Genomic DNA, 19,339 nt, shown 5'->3' on the forward strand with positions numbered 1-19,339 from the left:
GCAGTTGCTACAGCAAATCCCTCTGGCAGTTACTCCCTGGGCAGCAGGAGGTCTAGAAAGCTGTGGATTCTAAGGACATTGTAGAACACACTAGGTATTTTGCTTTTGTTCTGTATGAAACAAGAGCCTTGGTAAAATTTTGAACAGAGAATTGATAGGATCTAACATTAGGTGGGTTATAATAGGAGAACTTTTAAGAAGAATGTCTACGATTGCTTAATATGGTCTATGAAAGGAATCTATTCTAAGATACATTACATTATTTTATGTGGGACAAGTCTCAAAAGATTGTTGCTAGGGATTATACAAAATAAATGTTTCTCTCCGTTGAAGAATCACAAAAGGATTTAGATCCAGCCCAGTTACGCTTATTTCAATGCCTAAACAATCCATTTCTAGAAACAGAAGGAATGTTTACAAGGACCACAAAGAGGTAATTATACCATCTCCCCTCATTTTCACCTAAATGACTGCTTAATGAGTGCTTCCCTGCATAAACCATAGTACAAAGGTACCTTAGGTGCTTTTCCCTTATCTACTTACTGTTCCAACGTTTCCGCATAGACAAAAGCTTGACCTCCATCAGGTGAGCAGCCTTCTAAAGGCATTTGTGAAAGCATCTGTTTACCTTATTGTTATAAAATGGATACCAGTAAGATGCAAAGGAAGGCAAAGAGCTGAAGAAGGTAGCTGAAGAAAGAATGCTACTGCACTCTTGCCTGGGTTGCCACTGTGATACCAATTAGGGTGATGCCAGGGCCCCAATAGGTAAAAAAATTTTGTGAAATCATGAACATGAAGGTTCTGCCTGTCTCACAAGGCAGCAAGCAAAGATCTGCTCTCTGCTGTTTTCTGTTGTCTGCTGATCCATGTGGTCTACATTATCTGTGTTATCTACTTTTCACCATGGTCAACATTATTTGCTGAATTGTGTCATTTATCAGCCAATCCATGTCATTTTCCTTTTCTTTTTGCCTGCCTGCTTCAACTATCCATGCCATCTGTCTACGGTTACGTAAATATTTTATGTCTATGTCTACTTCTGTATCTATGTCTAGATCTAGGTCTATATCTAGGTCTATTTCTAGGTCCAGGTTTAGATATTGATATATGTGTATTACTTATTTTCTGCCCTGAACTGTTTCTGCTATCAGGTTGGTTGCACCCATTGTATGTGAGGTTTAAAATGACCAATTCTTTTTTTTTTTTTTTTTTTTTTTTTTATTGGTGTTTTTGGGCTACTGTCTCTGCACTCAAAAGTCGCTCAGGGCAGGCTCAAGGAAATATATGGGGATGCTGGGAATTGAACCAGGGTAGGTTCTGGGTTGGCCATATGCAAGGCAAATACCCTACTGCTGAGCTATTGCTCTAGCCCCAGACCAATAAGATTCTTTTAATTATCTGCCACCTTTCTTACCTCTCCCATATGTGTGTATACACACATATATAGTTATTTTATTTTTGTTATGACATTTAAGACAGGTCAGTTGAATGTTGAATTATATATTTCTATTTTAAGTTCCTTATCCGAGAGGTTAATCAGATGGTTGGAATTTTTTAGGTCCTCCAAGCTATCATCTTCATTCTCTGTGCATGGTGTTTGCCTGCAAGTTTTCCCCATTGTCACGCTAGTAGTGTGGTTTTTCTTGCGTGTTGTGGTGGGGTTTATTGGTTAGATAAAGTGCGCGACTGCATTCTGAAGCTACCCAGTGAGCCAGTGAGTAAGAAATGGCTGACTATAGGGACTGCCACGTAAAGTGCTGATTGCTTCACCTGCGGAGTCTCTGCCCTGCTGTGCTTCTTCTGAAGAAACGGAGGACCTCAAGTGTGCACTGTCCTGTGCTTTTCTGTCTTTTCTGAATCCTTGGAGCTCTCCTCAGAGCCCTGGGAAGCGAACCCAAAAAAAACTGCATTCTGAAGCTACCCAGCGAGTGAGTAAGAAATGACTGACTGTGGGGACTGCCAGGTGAAGTGCTGATTGCTTCACCTGCAGAGTCTCTGCCCTGCTGTGCTTCTTCTGAAGAAACTGAGGACCTCAAGGGAACCCTATCCTGTGCGTCTCTGTCTTTTCTGAATCCTTGAAGCTCTCCTCAGAGCCCTGGGAAGCAAACCCCCCAAAAACTTCATTATGAAGCTACCCAGCAAGCAAGTGAGTGAGTAAGAAATGGCTGACTTTACAAGCCCAGAAAGGGGAAGCCACTGAACTCTGCTGGAACTCAGATGCCAGCACCCCTATCTGCCTGTCTTCTGTGCTGTGCTCCATTTTCGGCCTGATTTCATCCTGTGTGTGGCTCATCTTCAGACCGCTCGCCTTCCCTGGAGCCTTCCCTGGAGGTGAGCTTACACACCCAGAAAGGGAAAACCACTGAACTCTGCTGAACTCAGACGCCAGCACCCCTATCTGCCTGTCTTCTGTGCTGTGCTCCATTTTCAGCCTGATTTCATCCTGTGTGTGGCTCATCTACGGATGGCTCGCCTTCCCTGGAGCCTTCCCTGGAGGTGAGTTTACAAGTCCAGAAAGAGTGGAGCCAGAGGAGCATGGTCGCTCTGCTTTGCTTCCCGGCGGTGCACATCATTTAGCCAATGAATACAACCACAACATGTAGAAAAACCCACAATATAAGTGTGACAATGGGGAAACAACGCAGGCCAGCACCAGACATAGACAATGACGATGGCAACTCTGATGACTTGAACATGACCAACCAACTAGTCAGTCTCTCAGATAAGGAGTTTAGAGTCGCAATATGGAAGATGTTCAAAGAACTCAAAGAAAGTATAGAAGAGAACACTAATAAGAATCAAGAGAATAGGAAGATAGAAATCAGAAAACTCCAAAGTGAAATTTCAGGTCAAATAACAGGTCTGAAAAACTCAGTAGATGAATTGGAGAAAAACATGCTTGAGTTTTCCCACAGGTTAACAGCAGCTGAGGATAGAATTAGTACACTGGAAGATGAGATGAATAACAATTCCATACAGCAGAAGAAATTAGAGCCTTAAATTTAAAGCCTGAAAGCAAACGAACAAACAATAGAAAAATTACTCAAAGAATGGGAACAGATGAAAATAGAAGTCTATGATAAGCTCAAGAGAAACAACTTAAGAATAACTGGAGTCCCAGAGAACCAGGAAGAAAATCTCCAGGAAGAATCAACGGTAAAGAACATCATTAAAGAGAACTACCAGAGCTAATGAATACTTGCAATCAAATCCTGCATGCCCAAAAGAGTACAAACTAAAAGAGACCCCAGAAAAAACACCCCAAAACACATCCTAGTCATAATGATGAATCCCACAGATAGAGACAGAATTCTGAAAGCAGCAAGATCGAAAAAAGAAATTACATTCAAGGGAACATCCTTGAGATTTACTGCAGAAATGTCACTGGAAACACTCAAGGCCAGAAGGCAGTGGTGGGACATAGTGACAAAACTTAATGAAATAAATGCTTCACCTAGAATACTGCATGCAGCAAAACTCACTTTCAGGTTTGAAGGAACAATACATGGTTTCACAGACAAACAGCAGCTCAGAAACTTTACAGACTCAAAACCATTCTTAAAAGAAAAACTGAACGGCATACTTTAAGACAAGACTGACCAACAGACACACCAAACTTTGATATAAAGATGGCACTAACTCCTAGGACAATTCTTTCTCTCAATGTCAATGGACTAAATGCACCAGTTAAGAGACACAGAGTGGCTAAATGGATCAAAAAACTCAATCCAACCTTCTGCTGCCTACAAGAAACGCACCTGAATAATCAGAACAAACATAGACTCAAAATAAAAGGCTGGAGGAAAATCATCCAAGCAAACAACACCCATAAAAAAGCTGGAGTGGCCATACTAATATCAGATGATGCAAACTTTGTACATAGGAAAGTTGTAAGGGACAAAGATGGACATTTTGTATTAATCAAAGTGAAGAAATCACTCTCCTAAACATATTTGCACCGAATGAGGGGCCAGCAAAATATTTAATAAAATTATTGACAAATCTGAAAAATAATGTCAACAACAACACAATAATTGTGGGAGACTTCAACACGGCATTGTCAACACTTGAGAGGTCAACCAGACTGAAACTCAACAAGAATATACTAGACCTGAAAAGAGAAATGGAAGAAAGAGGCCTAGTAGATATATACAGGACACTCCATTCCCAGAAGCCCGGTTACACATTCTTCTCTAATGTACATGGACATTCTCCAGGATAGACTACATGCTGGCACATAAAACATACCTCCATAATATCAAGAGGATAGAAATTTTGCAGACTACCTTCGTTGACCACAGAGCCCTGAAATTATATGTGAACCACGAAGGGACAAAGAAGAAAATTTTTAATACCTGGAAGTTAAACAGCCTAATACTGAATAACCAGTGGATCCAAGATGAAATCAAAGAGAAAATCAAAACCTTCCTAGAAACAAATGACAATGGAGGCACAAACTATCAGAACCTATGGGACACAGCAAAAGCAGTACTGAGAGGAAAATTTATAGCTTTGCAAGCACACATCAGGAAAGAAGAAGGAGCATACCTAAATAGCTTAATGACACAGCTCATAGAATTAGAAATTACTCAACCAAAGGACCCAAAAATAGGGAGACAAAAGGAAATAAAGCTGAGAACAGAAATCAATGAAGTGGAAACCCGAAAAACAATCCAAAAGATCAATGGAAGCAGAAGTTGGTTTTTTGAAAAAATAAACAAGATTGATATACCACTGGCAAAATTAAGAGAGAGAAACTTGATAAATCATATTAGGAATGAAAAAGAAGAGATCACTACTGATATGGCAGAGATCCAAAGGGTAATCAGAAACAACTTTGAGAAGCTCTATGCCACTAAAAATGAAAACCTGGAAGAAATGGATAAATTTTTGGACTCTTATTATCTTCCACAGATAAATGAAGAGGATTTAGCATATCTAAACACACCCATCATTATTGAGGAAATTAAGACAGTAATCAAATGTCTGCCCAAAATCAAAAGCCCAGGCTCAGATGGATTTACTAATGAATTCTTTCAAACTTTCAAGAGGAACTTCTACCAGTCCTGGCAAGACTCTTTCATGAAATTGAAAAAAACAGGAACATGGGCCCGGAGAGATAGCACAGTGGCGTTTGCCTTGCAAGCAGCCGATCCAGGACCAAAGGTGGTTGGTTCGAATCCTGGTGTCCCATATGGTCCCCCGTGCCTGCCAGGAGCTATTTCTGAGCAGACAGCCAGGAGTAACCCCTGAACACCGCCTGGTGTGGCCCAAATACCAAAAAACAAAAACAAACAAACAAACAAAAACAAACAAACAAAAAAACAGGAATACTTCCAAATAGCTTTTATGAAGCCAACATCACCTTGATACCTAAACCAGACAGAGATACTACCAAAAAAGAAAATTACAGACCAATATCACTCATGAATACAGATGCAAAGATCCGCAACAAAATTCTGGCAAATAGGATTCAATGCTTCATTAAGAAGATCATCCACTACGATCAAGTAGGTTTCATCCCAGGAACACTAAATCTATCAACATATTATACAACATCAACAACAAGAAAATAAAAATCACATGATCATATCAATAGATGCAGAGAAAGCATTTGATAAGGTCCAACACCCATTCTTGATCAAAACTCTCAGCAAGATGGGAATGGAAGGACCTTTCTCAATATAGTTAAGGCCATCTACCACAAGCCAGAGGCAAATATTGTCCTCAATGGAGAAAAACTGAAAGCCTTTCCTCTAAATTCTGGCACAGACAAGGCTGTCCTCTCTCACCACTCCTATTCAACATAGCACTGGAAGTACTTGCTATAGTGATTAGGCAAGAAAATGATATCAAGGGAATCCAGATAGGAAAGGAAGAAGTCAAGCTCTCGCTGTTTGCAGATGACATGATACTCTACTTAGAAAACCCTAAAGTCTCTAAAAAAAGCTTCTAGAAACAATAGACTCATATAGCAAGGTGGCAGGCTACAAAATTAACACACTAAAATCAATGGCCTTTCTATATACCAATAGTAATAAGGAAGAAATGGACATTAAGAAAACAACCTCATTCACAATAGTGCCACACAAACTCAAATATCTTGGAATAAACTTGACTAAAAATGTGAAGGACCTATACAAAGAAAACTATGAAACTCTGCTCCAAGAAATAAGAGAGGACACACTGAAATGGAAATACATACCCTGCTCATGGATTGGCAAGATTAACATCATCAAAATGGCAATACTCCCCAAAGCATTGTACAGATTTAATGTATCCTTCTAAAGATACCCGTGACATTCTTCAAAGAAGTGGATCAGGCACTTTTGAAATTCATTTGGAACAATAAACACCCTAGAATAGCTAAAGCAATCACTGGGAAAAAGAATATGTGAAGAATTACTTTTCCCAACTTTGAACTGTACTACAAAGCAATAGTTATCAAAAACAGCATGGTATTGGAATAAAGACAGGTCCTCAGATCAGTGGAATAGGCTTGAATATTCAGAGAATGTTCCCCAGACATACAATCACCTAATGTTTTTTTTTTTTTTTTTTTTTGGCTTTTTGGGTCACACACGGCACTGCTCAGAGGTTATTCCTGGCTCCATGCTCAGAAATTGCTCCTGGCAGGCACGGGGGACCATATGGGACACCGGGATTTGAACTGATGACCTCCTGCATGAAAGGCAAATGCCTTACCTCCATGCTATCTCTCCGGCCCCACAATCACCTAATGTTTGATAAAGGAGCAAGAAATCCTAAATGGAGCAAAGAAAGCCTCTTCAACAAGTGGTGTTGGCACAACTGGCTAGCCACTTGCAAAAAATTGAACTTAGACCCCCACCTAACATCATGTACGAAAGTTAAATCCAAATGATGGAAGACCTCGATATCAGACCCGAAACCATAAGACATATAGAACAACACGTAGGTAAAACACTCCAGGACATTGAGATTAAAGGCATCTTTAAAGAGGAAACTGCACTCTCCAAGCAAGTGAAAGCAGAGTTTAACAGATGGGAATATATTAAACTGAGAAGTTTCTGCACCTCAAAAGAAATAGCGCCCAGGATACAAGAGCCACCCACTGAGTGGGAGAAACTATTCACCCAATACCCATCAGACAAGGGGTTAATCTCCAAAATATACAAGGCACTGACAGAAATTTACAAGAAAAATACCATTTAATCCCATCAAAATATGGGGAGAAGAAATGGACAGACTCTTTGACAAAGAAGAAATACAAATGGCCAAAAGACACATGAAGAAATGCTCCACATCACTAATCACATCGGGGAGATGCAAATCAAAACAACTATGAGATACCATCTTATACCCCAGAGATTGGCACACATCACAAAGAATGAGAACAAGCACTGTTGGCGGGGATGTGGAGAGAAAGGAACTGTTATCCACTACTGGTGGGAATGCCATCTAGTTCAACCTTTATGGAAAGCAATATGGAGATTCCTCCAAAAACTGGAAATAGAGCTCCCATACGACCCAGCTATACCACTCCTAGGAATATACCCTAGGAACATAAAAATACAATACAAAAATCCTTTCCTTACACCTATATTCATTGCAGCACTATTTACCATAGCAAGACTCTGGGAACAGCCTTTAACAGATGAATGACTAAAGAAAACTGTGGTACATATACACAATGGAATAGTATGCAGCTGTCAGAAGAGATGAAGTCATGAAATTTTCCTATACATGGATGTACATGGAATCTATTATGCTGAGTGAAATAAGTCAGAGAGAGAGAAAGGTGCAGAATGGTTTCACTCATCTATGGGTTTTAAGAAAAATGAAATACATTCTTGCAATAATAACTTTCAGACACAAAACAGAAAAGAGCTGGAAGTTACAGCTCACCTCATGAAGCTCACCACAAACAGGGATGCGTTTAGTTAGAGAAATAACTAAGTTTCAAACTATCCTAATAATGAGAATGTACGAGGGAAATAGAAAGCCTGTCTAGAGTACAGGCGAGGGTTGGGTGGGGAGGAGGTAAATTTGGGACATTGGTGATGGGAATGTTGCTCTGGTGATGAGTGGTGTTCTTTCCATGACTGAAACCCAAATACGATCATGTATGTAATAAATTTGATTAATTAAAAAAATTTAAAAAAAATAAGAAGATCATACACTACGACCAAGTAGGTTTCATCACAGGAATGCAAGGATGGTTTAACATCCGTAAATCTATCAACATCATACACAACATTAACAAAAAAAAAATAAAAATCACATGATCATATCAATAAACGCAAGGAAAGCATTTGTTAAGGTCCAACACCCATTCTTGATCAAAACTCTCAGCAAGATGGGAATGGAAGGAATCTTTTTCAATCTAGTTGAAGCCATCTACCACAAGCCAATGGCAAATATTATCCTCAATGGATAAAAACTAAAAGCCTTTCCTCTAAATTCTGGTAAAAGACAAGGCCGTCCGCTCTCACCATTCCTCTTCAACATAGTACTGGAAATTCTTGCTATAGTGATCAGGCAAGAAAAAGATATCAAGGGAATTCAGATAGGAAAGGAAGAAATAGCTCTCATTGTTTGCAGACGACATGATACTCTAATTAGAAAACCCTAAAGACTCTACGAAAAAGCTTCTAGAAACAATAGAGTCATATAGCAAGGTGACAGGCTACAAAATTAACAGAAATCAATGGCCTTTTTATACACCAATAATGATAGGGACGAGAAGGAAGTCAAGAAGGCAATCTCATTCACAAACTCAAATATATTGGAGTCAACTTGACCAAAGACGTGAAGGAGCTATACAAAAAAAACTATAAAACCCTCCTCCAAGAAATAAGAGAAGACACACGGAAATGGAAACACATACCCTGCTTATGGATTGGCAGGATTAACATCATTAAAATGGCAATACTCCCCAAAACATTATACAGATTTATTGCGATCCCCTTAAAAATACCTATGACATTCTTCAGAGAAGTGGATCAAACACTTATGAAGTTCATATGGAACAATAAACAACCTAAAGCACTCTTAGGGAAAAGGAAAATGGGAGGCATTATTTTCCCCAACTTTAAACTGTACTACAAAGCAATAGTTATCAAAACAGCATGGTATTGGAATAAAGATAGGCCCTCAGATCAGTGGAATAGGCTTGAATACTCAGAGAATGTTCCCCAGACATGCAGTCACCTAATTTTTGATAAAGGATCAAGAAATCCTAATTGGAGCAGGGAAAACCTCTTCAACTAGTGGTGCTGGCAGAACTGGTTAGCCACTTGCAAAAAAAGCAAACATAGATCCCCAGTTAACATCATGTAGAAGGTAAAATTCAAATGGATTAAAGACCTTGATATCAGACCTGATACCATAAGGTATATAGAACAACACGTTGGTAAAACACTCCATGATATTTAGACTAAAGGCATCTTCAAGGAGGAAATTGCACTTTCCAAACAAGTGGAAGCAGAGATCAACAGATGGGAATACATTAAACTGAGAAGCTTCTGCACCTCAAAAGAAAGAGTGCCAAGGATACAAGAATCACCCACCAAGTGGGAGAAGCTATTCACCCAACACCCATCAGATAAGAGGCTAATATCCAAAATATACAGGGCACTGACAGAACTTTACAAGAAAAAAACATCTAATCCCATCAAAAAATGGGGAGAAGAAATGAACAGATGCTTTGATAAAAAAAGAACTACAAATGACCAAAAGGCACATGAAAAAATGCTCCTCGTCACTAATCATCAGGGAGATGCAAATCAAAACAACGATGAGATACCACCTCACACCACAGAGATTGGCGAACATCACAAAGAATGAGAACAATCATTGCTGGCAGGGATGTGGAGAGAAAGGAACTCTTATCCACTGCTGGTGGGAATGCTGTCTAGTCCAACCACTATGGAAAGTGATATAGAGATTCCTCCAAAATCTGGAAATTGAGCTCCCATTCGACCCAACTATTCCACTCCTAGAGATACACCCTAAGAACACTAGAATACAATACAAAAACCCCTTCCTCACACCTATATTTATTGCAGCACTATTCACAATAGCCAGGCTCTGGAAACAACCAAGATGCCCTTCAACAGATGAATGGCTAAAGAAATTGTGGTACATATACACAATGAAATATTATGCAGCCTTCAGGAGAGATGAAGTCATGAAATTTTCCTATACATGGATATACATGGAATCTATCATGCTGAGTGAAATAAGTCAGAGGGAGAGAGAGAGAGAGAGAGAGAGAGAGAGAGAGAGAGAGAGAGAGATGCAGAATAGTCTCCCTCATCTATGGGTTTTAAGAAAAATAAAAGTCATTTTTGCAACAATCCTCAGAGACAATGAGAGGAGGGCTGGAACTTCCAACTCACTTCATGTAGCTCACCACATAGAGTGGTGAGTGCAGTTATAGAAATAACTACACAGAGAACTACCACAATCATGTGAATGAATGAGGGAACTGAAAAGCCTGTCTGGAGTACAGGTGTGGGGGGGGCTTGGGATGGAGGGAGATTTGGGACATTGGTAGTGGGAATGTTGCAATGGTGAAGGGGGTTTTCTTTACATGACTGAAACCTAATCACAATCATATTTGTAATCAAGATGTTTAAATAAAGAAAAAAAATTAAAAAAAAAGAAAAGACAAAACAGTGGGGAAAATCATCCCTGTATAAGAGAATATTCAGTAAGGGTTATAGCTATTAAGGGAATACATACAAGATATTCTATATATATTCATATGATATATAATATATAAATATAATATATACATATTTCTTTTATGTCTCTGAAATAGTTTGGGGTGTGCTAAATCCGTTGCATCACTTTGGTCTGTGGTTTGGCTTGTGCAGTCTGATAACCAGCTGGCAATGGACCCATATCAGGAAAAATTCTTGAGCCATGACTTGTCAGAAACCGAGTCTCTTAACAAGCAAAGTCCCACAATGAAGAAAGGAGGAGGGAAGGAGGCCTCTGAGAGTAGATCAATAGCAACAGAGTATTGGGATCTTCTTATGCTGAGAGTCTATCATATCACTTAGGGCAGGGGTCTTCAAACTACCGCCCGCGGGCCACATGTGGCCATGCGCCCGCAGAGAAGTCTGATCCGGCCAGCCAGCAGTGAGCGCTGATTGGTTGCCAAGATACCTGCCAGCATATACACTCAGTGTATATCCAAATATCAGGAACCATGCACTCAAAATGGTAACCATATTTGGTAGCACTTATGCCTGTGAACAGACTTTTTCAAGAATGAAACATCTGAAATCTCCAACCAGATCAAGATTAACTGATGCCCACTTGCATCACTTGTTACGGCTGGCAATGACAAATACGGAACCGGACATTGACCATCTCATTAGCCAAAAGCAGGCCCACAGTTCCCCTTGAAATACTGGTGTGTGATCTGTTTATTTATAAATGGTTTTCATTTTATCTATATAAGATATGTGCAGTGTGAGTAGGAATTAGTAGCTCATATAGTCCGGCCCTCCAGCTCTCTAAGGGACCGTAATCCAGCCCCCGCTTTAAAAAGTTTGAAGACCCCTGACTTAGGGCATGGTTTTGTGTGGGGATAATGATCTGCTTCTTGAGGAGCCAAGAACTGAAGGTAAAAAGGGTTAAATGTAGGGTCATGGTGTTTGGGGGTGAGGGAGTGAGGAACTACACATGAGCTTGTTCAGTGGCAGGCAAGGGCAGAATATAATATGGACATTCTGCATCTGCAAAACATATGTCAATCATAAAAAAAACCTATTGATTAATATCATATGCGGTTTTGAGAATGGAGATCAGTGAGAAAGAAAGTTGCTGATGATTGCACCAGCCCAACCATCTTTAGAGTTCTCCCCGGAACCCACCTTTCTGGCAGCTGGGCCAGCATCCAGGCATGCCTCTGGAGTCCAGGAGGAAGGGGGGAGGTGGTTGGGAGCCTCCTTGGCCTCCCAGCACCCCCAAGCTAGGGAGAGGGTCTTTGCCTGGGGTCTTCCCAGACCCCATGCCGGCCATCTGGCCCATTTTTTATATATTTTTTAAACTCTATGGTTACAAGGTTTTTCAGATTTTTTTTACAGATAAAGCTGATCATGGTTGAGTTACAGTCATACAATGTATATTGTATAACAACCTTCACCAGTGTGCATTTCCCACCACCAGTGTCAACAATTTTTCTCTCACCTTCCCTGATACTTTCTTCCCTCCCTCCCACCCTTCCCAGCTTGCTCCTGGGGCAGGCATTTTACTTCTCTCTGTTTCTCTCTGTCTCTCCTCTTTCCCTCTCTCCTCTGTCTTCTCTCTCTCTCTCTCTCTCTCTCTCTCTCTCTCTCTCTCTCTCTCTCTCTCTCTCGCTCTCTCTCTCTCTTCATCTCTCTCTTCCTCTCTCTCTCTCTCTCTTTGGTTTTTGGGTCACACCCGGCATCGCTCAGGGATTACTCCTGGCTCCACGCTCAGAAATCGCTCCTGGCAGGCTCGGGGGACCATATGGAATGTCAGGATTTGAACCTATGACCTTTTGCGTGAAAGGCAAATGCCTTACCTCCATGCTATTTCTCTGGCCCCTTCTCTCTCTCTTATCTCTCCCACCTCTCTCTCCACCCTCTTTTATTTTGTGCCATTGAAGTTTGTACTACTGCAAATGAAGGAGTGCCTTTCCATATTAAACCTTTACTCTAACTATACTGTCCTCTATTTGTGGCAAGCTACTTACCATGGAATGGTCCTCCTGATTTTCATCTCTATTTTCTCTGGATATCATCCCCACACTGTCTCTTATTTTCATTATATCCCAGTAATGAGTGAGATTATTCTGTTTATCCCTCTCCCTCTGCCTCATTTTGCTCAGCATAATACTCTCCTTGTCCATCCATGTATAAGCAAATTGTATGGCTTCTGTTTTCTAATGGCTGCATAGTAATTCATTGTGTAGATATACCAGTTTCTTTAGCCACTCATCTGTTGTTGGATACTTGGGTATTCTAGCTATTGCAAATAGTGCCACAATAACCATAGAAGTACAGAGGTCATTTTTGTATTGTTTTTGTGTTCCTAGGATATATCCCTAGGAGTGGTATTGCTGGATCATAAGGAAGTTCAATTTTCAGCTTTTTAAGGAATATCCATATTGTTTTCCATAAAGGCTGGACTAGACGGCATTCCCACCAGCAGAGAATGAGAGTCCCTTTCTCCCCACATTCATACCAGTACTGTTTGTTTTTATTCTTTGTAATGTTTGCCACTCTCTGTGGCGTGAGACGATAAATCGTTGTTGTTTTATTTTGTATCTCCCTGATGATGAATGATGTAAATGTTTTCATGTGCCTCTTCTTTGAGGAAATGTCTGTTCATGTGTTTTCCCCATTTTTTGATGGGGTTAGATTTTTTTTTTCCTTGTTAAGTTCTGTCAGTACCTTACATATCTCTTAGATGTTAACCCTTTATCAGCTGAATATTTGGTGAATAGTTTCTCCCATCCTGTAGGGAGTCTTTGTATCTTAGTTACTGTTTCCTTTGAGTGGCTTGCAGACATTCTTGTGGGAGGTGGTGGCTCTGTCACACTCCTGATTGAAATGCTCACATATATTTTTATTTGCACTGTGCTCACACACATGCCTGTGGTGTGGCCAAAAATTTACATACCATAAATTTAGAGAACAGAGATACCATGATTTGTTCACAAACAGAAGTACCAGGACTACAGTAAGTGTATGGGGCAGCAATGTAGCTAAACTCAGCCTTAAGGATGAAAGGCAAGAGGTAATACTGTTATATGGACACTTAGAAAGACAGATCTATTAATGTCATCTGTAATTGTTATTAAGCTGAGCACCAAGATCAATCTCTTTGGTTTCAACTCTAAGTTGCTATAAGTTATGTCTCCTATTTGAACCCCATCTTCCTTATTTGTCATATAAGACAACACTAGATCATTTCTCTGGGGCTACGTATTTGGCTCAAGTGGTAGAGCACATGATAGAGCCTTGCATACCCAAAGTTTTGTTTGATCCCCAGCACTGCTTGATCCCCACCCCAGCACAGCTGAGCAGTACATCGAAAGCCCCTGAGCACTGCCAACACCCAGACTCCACAAAAAGTGATCCCAACAAGAAGAAGAAAGAGAATTTTTCAAGTTCTTATCACATGTAAGGTTATAATGATAAATGAACTAAGCCAATAACTGAATGGACACATTATTCAAGGGCAATCTGTTTATTACTTAATTAAAAACCAGGGATACACTGGTGCTCAAACATACTAGACACCATATACAGTGCTCATTCTGACAATGTCTTGATAAAATAGTCAAATTTACCCATTTCCTTTTGATTATGTCTTCTATTAGGACCTAAGAGCATACAACCATTGAGACCACTGGAAAAAACTACTGAGCACCACAGATTTATCTTACGGGCCCCATTCATCAAGTAACTTTATGAAAATTATTATCCCTTTTCCTTTTTTCCCCTTATTTTTCTTTTTTCCTTCTTTCCTTCTCTTCTTTCTTCTTCTTTTTTTTTTTTTTTTTTGGTTTTTGGTTTTTGAGTCACACCTGGCGGTGCTCAGTTACTCCTGGCTATCTACTCAGAAATAGCTCCTGGCAGGCACGGGGGACCATATGGGACACTGGGATTCGAACCAACCACCTTAGGTCCTGGATCGGCTGCTTGCAAGGCAAACACCGCTGTGCTATCTCTCCTGGCCCTTCTTTCTTCTTCTTCTTTATTTTTATTGAATATATTTTTTATTTAAGTAACATGATCATATTTGGGTTACAGTCATAACCAGAACACCCCCCCTTCACCAGTGCATCATTACCCCCTTCCCCCTTCCCATCCCCTACCTGTATTCGAGACATACATTCTACTATAGTAATTTGTTTTTAAGTTCAGTAAGTTGTACTTTTTTTCCTTAAAGGATAAGAGTAAAAAAATATAGTAAAGGTGTGATAGTGGCAATCGCCAATGTTTGCATAGGTTCAGAAAAATGGAGAAAATGGAAAAAAGTCCTTGACTTGATTACAAAAAGGCCTCACCCCAGAAGTTGATTGGCATAAGACAGACTCTGGGTTCCAGGCATACCAGTCTATCCAACTCCAGTCAATCTAAAGGTCCCGGTGAAACTTTTGCACACTTTAGCTATAGTTGGTATCAGACTTTTATATTTAAAGACTCTGGATTCTGTGCATTTCTTTCGTCAATGTCAGGCTGATGTGGAGCATCCTCTATTTTTCAGCATATCATTAAATGCAGAGCGATCTGCCCTACATGCAGACTGTTGCTGAGTCGCCTGAGTGTTGGGAGTACTCTTTGGAGTAAGTCAATGCCAAAGCAGTGGTAGGTCTTCTCTGGTAGAGGCTTGGATCCTGGGAGAGTTAAAGACACTTGTGGTTGTTTCCATAGTTCAGGTGTGTGTGGGCGATGCCCATTCTTCTGAGGCCTGAGCCAAATCATTATGCCAATTTGTGTTTCCATCTCTATTAGATAAAAACTTGTTTGCATATGTATTATTTTCCCATTTTAATGTGCCTATGCAAAAGAGAAGCAATGCCACAAGATATTGTTGGTGCATCTGGGGGCCAACGAATAAAGTCTAGCATTTCCCGTAACTTGGTATAAACGTGAAATCTATACAGAGTTACTCTTCTACCAGTATTGCTTATAAAACAGATCTCACAGGGGGAAAATCAAACAATCAAATAACTAATCTAGTGGGCAAAATTGTCACTATATGAGGATATTTGAAAAGAGTTATAGATGTAAGGGAATACATCTGAGATATACAAAAAATTGCATGTGACCTTATTATGTTTTAAAAAGAAAAAGAAAAGAAAGAAAACAAGGGTATTTGAAGACAACAGGTGATAGTTGAGTTTGAGACATGTTTTGCGGCATTACAAAACGTTATATTGTCCTTAAAGTAGGGGTTATGCTGAAGCTGATTCCGGTATCATGTAACAGTCCATAGTTTGATGGGGGCATGAGGGGCCACCAAGCATGGGTCAACAGGCGTGTTGGTTGTAGTTGTTTGTATAGGCATGAGCTGAGGACCGAGAGGGTGTCATTCACTGAGAAGCTGATGGTGGTGTTGGAGCAGAAGGTCAGTCTTGGTGTCTACCCAATCAGGAACTGAGGATAGGGAGGGTTGAATAAGGGGAAGATAATAGTTCAGGGTTTGGGTATGAGGAGGTAGGAGAGACAAAGAGATGAGGGGAGAGGCAATACATAAAAGACTAGACAATAAAGGTCAATTTGAGTGTTTTATCAGAATCTTGGGCACCCTGATTCTATTCCTAGGAACAGTCTAGTATCAGGAACATTTTTGGATAATGCTTAAAAAGTACATTTGTCCTGCGGGCGCATTTGCTAGTATTACTAGCAAAAAACAACAGGGGGTCGAATATACATAAGGGAGGGGTTTCCATCCTCCTCCTGCCCCCCAGGGCCCAACTTGCCAGGGCCGGCCATGAAAACCTACCTGGCATGGGGGGGTCCCAGTCTCCTGGACCAAGTGTCCAGCCCAGGAGATCTGTGGGCCCTTCTTTCTTCTTCAATCTAACATTTGTTACTATTATATCATAAAGCCCATGCTGACAGGTTCTTTTTAGGAAAGGAACCTCAATGCACAAGACTCTGTGGAACAATAGCCAGGCTCTGGAAACAACCAAGATGCCCTTCAACAGACGAATGGCTAAAGAAACTGTGGTACATATACACAATGGAATGTTATGCAGCCATCAGGAGAGATGAAGTCATGAAATTTTCCTATACATGGATGTACATGGAATCTATCATGCTGAGTGAAATAAGTCAGAGGGATAGAGAGAGACGCAGAATGAGTGAGAACCCATCTACAGGTTTTTTGTTGTTGTTGTTGTTTTGTTTTGGTTTGGTTTGGTTTGGTTTTTGGGCTACACCCACGGTGCTCAGGGGTTACTCCTGGCTGTCTGCTCAGAAATAGTTCCTGGCAGTCACGGGGGACCATACGGGACACCGGGATTCAAACCAACCACCTTTGGTGCTGGATCGGCTGCTGGCAAGGCAAACGCCGATGTGCTATCTCTCCGGACCCTCATCTATGGGTTTTAAGAAAAATAAAAGTCATTTTTGCAATAGTCCTCAGAGACAATGAGAGGAGGGCTCACTTTATGAAGCTCACCACAAAGAGTGGTGAGTGCAGTTATAGAAATAACTACACAGGGCCCGGAGAGATAGCACAGCGGTGTTTGCCTTGCAAGCAACCGATCCAGGACCAAAGGTGGTTGGTTCGAATCCCGGTGTCCCATATGGTCCCCCGTGCCTGCCAGGAGCTATTTCTGAGCAGATATCCAGGAGTAACCCCTGAGCAATGCTGGGTGTGGCCCAGAAAGAAAGAAAGAAAGAAAGAAAGAAAGAAAGAAGAAAGAAAGAAAGAAAGAAAGAAAGAAAGAAATAAAGAAAGAAAGAAAGAAAGAAAGAAAGAGACGAAAGAAAGAAAGAAAGAAAGAAAGGAAAGAAAGAAAGAAAGAAAGAGAAGGAGAGAGAGAGAGAGAGAGAGAGAGAAAGAAAGAAAGAAAGAAAGAAAGAAAGAAAGAGAGAGAGAGAGAGAGAAAGAAAGAAAGAAAGAAAGAAAGAAAGAAAGAAAGAAAAGAAAGAAAGAAAGAAAGAAAGAAAGAAAGAAAAAGAAAGAAAGAAAGAAAGAAAGAAAGAAAGAAAGAAAGAAAGAAAGAAAGAAAGAAAGAAAGAAAGAAAGAAAGAAAGAAAGAAAGAAAGAAAGAAAGAAAGAAAGAAAGAAAGAAAGAAAGAAAGAAAGAAAGAAAAAGAACTACACAGAGAACTACCATAATCATGTGAATGAATGAGGGAACTGAAAAGCCTGTCTGGAGTACAGGTGGGGGGGGGGGAGGGTGGGATGGAGGGAGATTTGGGACATTGGTGGTGGGAATGTTGCAATGGTGAAGGGGGGTGTTCTTTACATGACTGAAACCTAATCACGATCATATTTGTAATCAAAATGTTTAAATAAAGAAAACAATTTAAGAAAAGACTGTGGAAAAGACTACATAGGATAGAGACCTACTATGATATTATTATATCACTAAATAGGTGAAAATTACGTTTATCCTAAAATGCTTCAGCCACATTTTAACCCTGGCACCATAAAAAAGACCTGAGATTTTACAATGAGCATATCTGGAGCCTGTAATTGTTCCCATAACAGAATCCTTCAAGGCTGGAGAAACCTGTTTTTAGAGGAATTCCCTTTTTAATTTCGCCAACACTTACTATGCCTATGCAAAACAAAAACCAAAAAAACAAACAAACCTTGCCACACCTGCACATCACCTGCCCCTTCCTTTTCTTTTCTTTTCTTTTCTTTTCTTTTCTTTTCTTTTCTTTTCTTTTCTTTTCTTTTCTTCTTAGTGTTGTTGTTTTGTTGCTTTCTTTTTTTCTAATTGTTGAAGTTTTTGTGGTTGTTTGGGTTTTTTTTTCTTTTAAATCTATATTTATAGCTTCTAGATGGGCCCCTTCCAGCTTTTTTTTTCCCCAACAGAACCAGAAATCTTGAATCATCTTGCTCTGCCTCAAAAGTGGAGGGGGAAAAAATGTGGATGATACTAGGGGAAAACAATCACATGAACATTTAGTGGAAATAAAAATTGATCAGACCTAAACACCAAACCAAAGTCAACAACAACAGAATCAAGATAACCCGATCTACAACAAGTTATACACACAGAGAATCTGTTACACTAGCAGTCCAGGCAATAAGAAGGATGGTATGTGATGCATGCTGTGAACAGGGGTGAAAGAAGGACAACACTGGTGATGGGAATGGCCCTAACTCACTATCACTATCTACCTTAAATAGAACTGTGAAAGACTTGCAATTTACATTGGTCACAATAAAAATTATTAAAAACAACAATAACAACAACAACACAGGGTTATAAACTGGTGAAAGCTGAACAACTTAACACCTCAGTAAAACAATAGTAGCTCAATATTACACTAAAAAAAGTTTCCCAAGAACAGTAAGTATGTTAAAGGGAGTTTTGAAATGGTAGATACCTAAGAGGAAAGAGGGTATGGGGAGACTGGAGGATAGTACAGGAGGTAAGGCATTTGCCTTGCATGCAGTCAACCTGGGTTCAATCCCTGGCATCTCATATGGTCTCTCAAGTACCACTAGAGTGATTCCAGAGCATTTCCAGGTGAAACCCATAATCAAAACAAAACAAAAAAAATAGGTCGAAAGGGAAGAGGGCTCCCTATCAACAAAGAAATTTTATTCTGAATCCTGTCTCTAGTTACGTCTGCAAGATTCCCTCAGATTTATTATCTTCAGTACTCTG

This window comes from Suncus etruscus, chromosome 6, assembly GCF_024139225.1.
Source record: "Suncus etruscus isolate mSunEtr1 chromosome 6, mSunEtr1.pri.cur, whole genome shotgun sequence".
Taxonomy (NCBI): Eukaryota; Metazoa; Chordata; class Mammalia; order Eulipotyphla; family Soricidae; genus Suncus; species Suncus etruscus.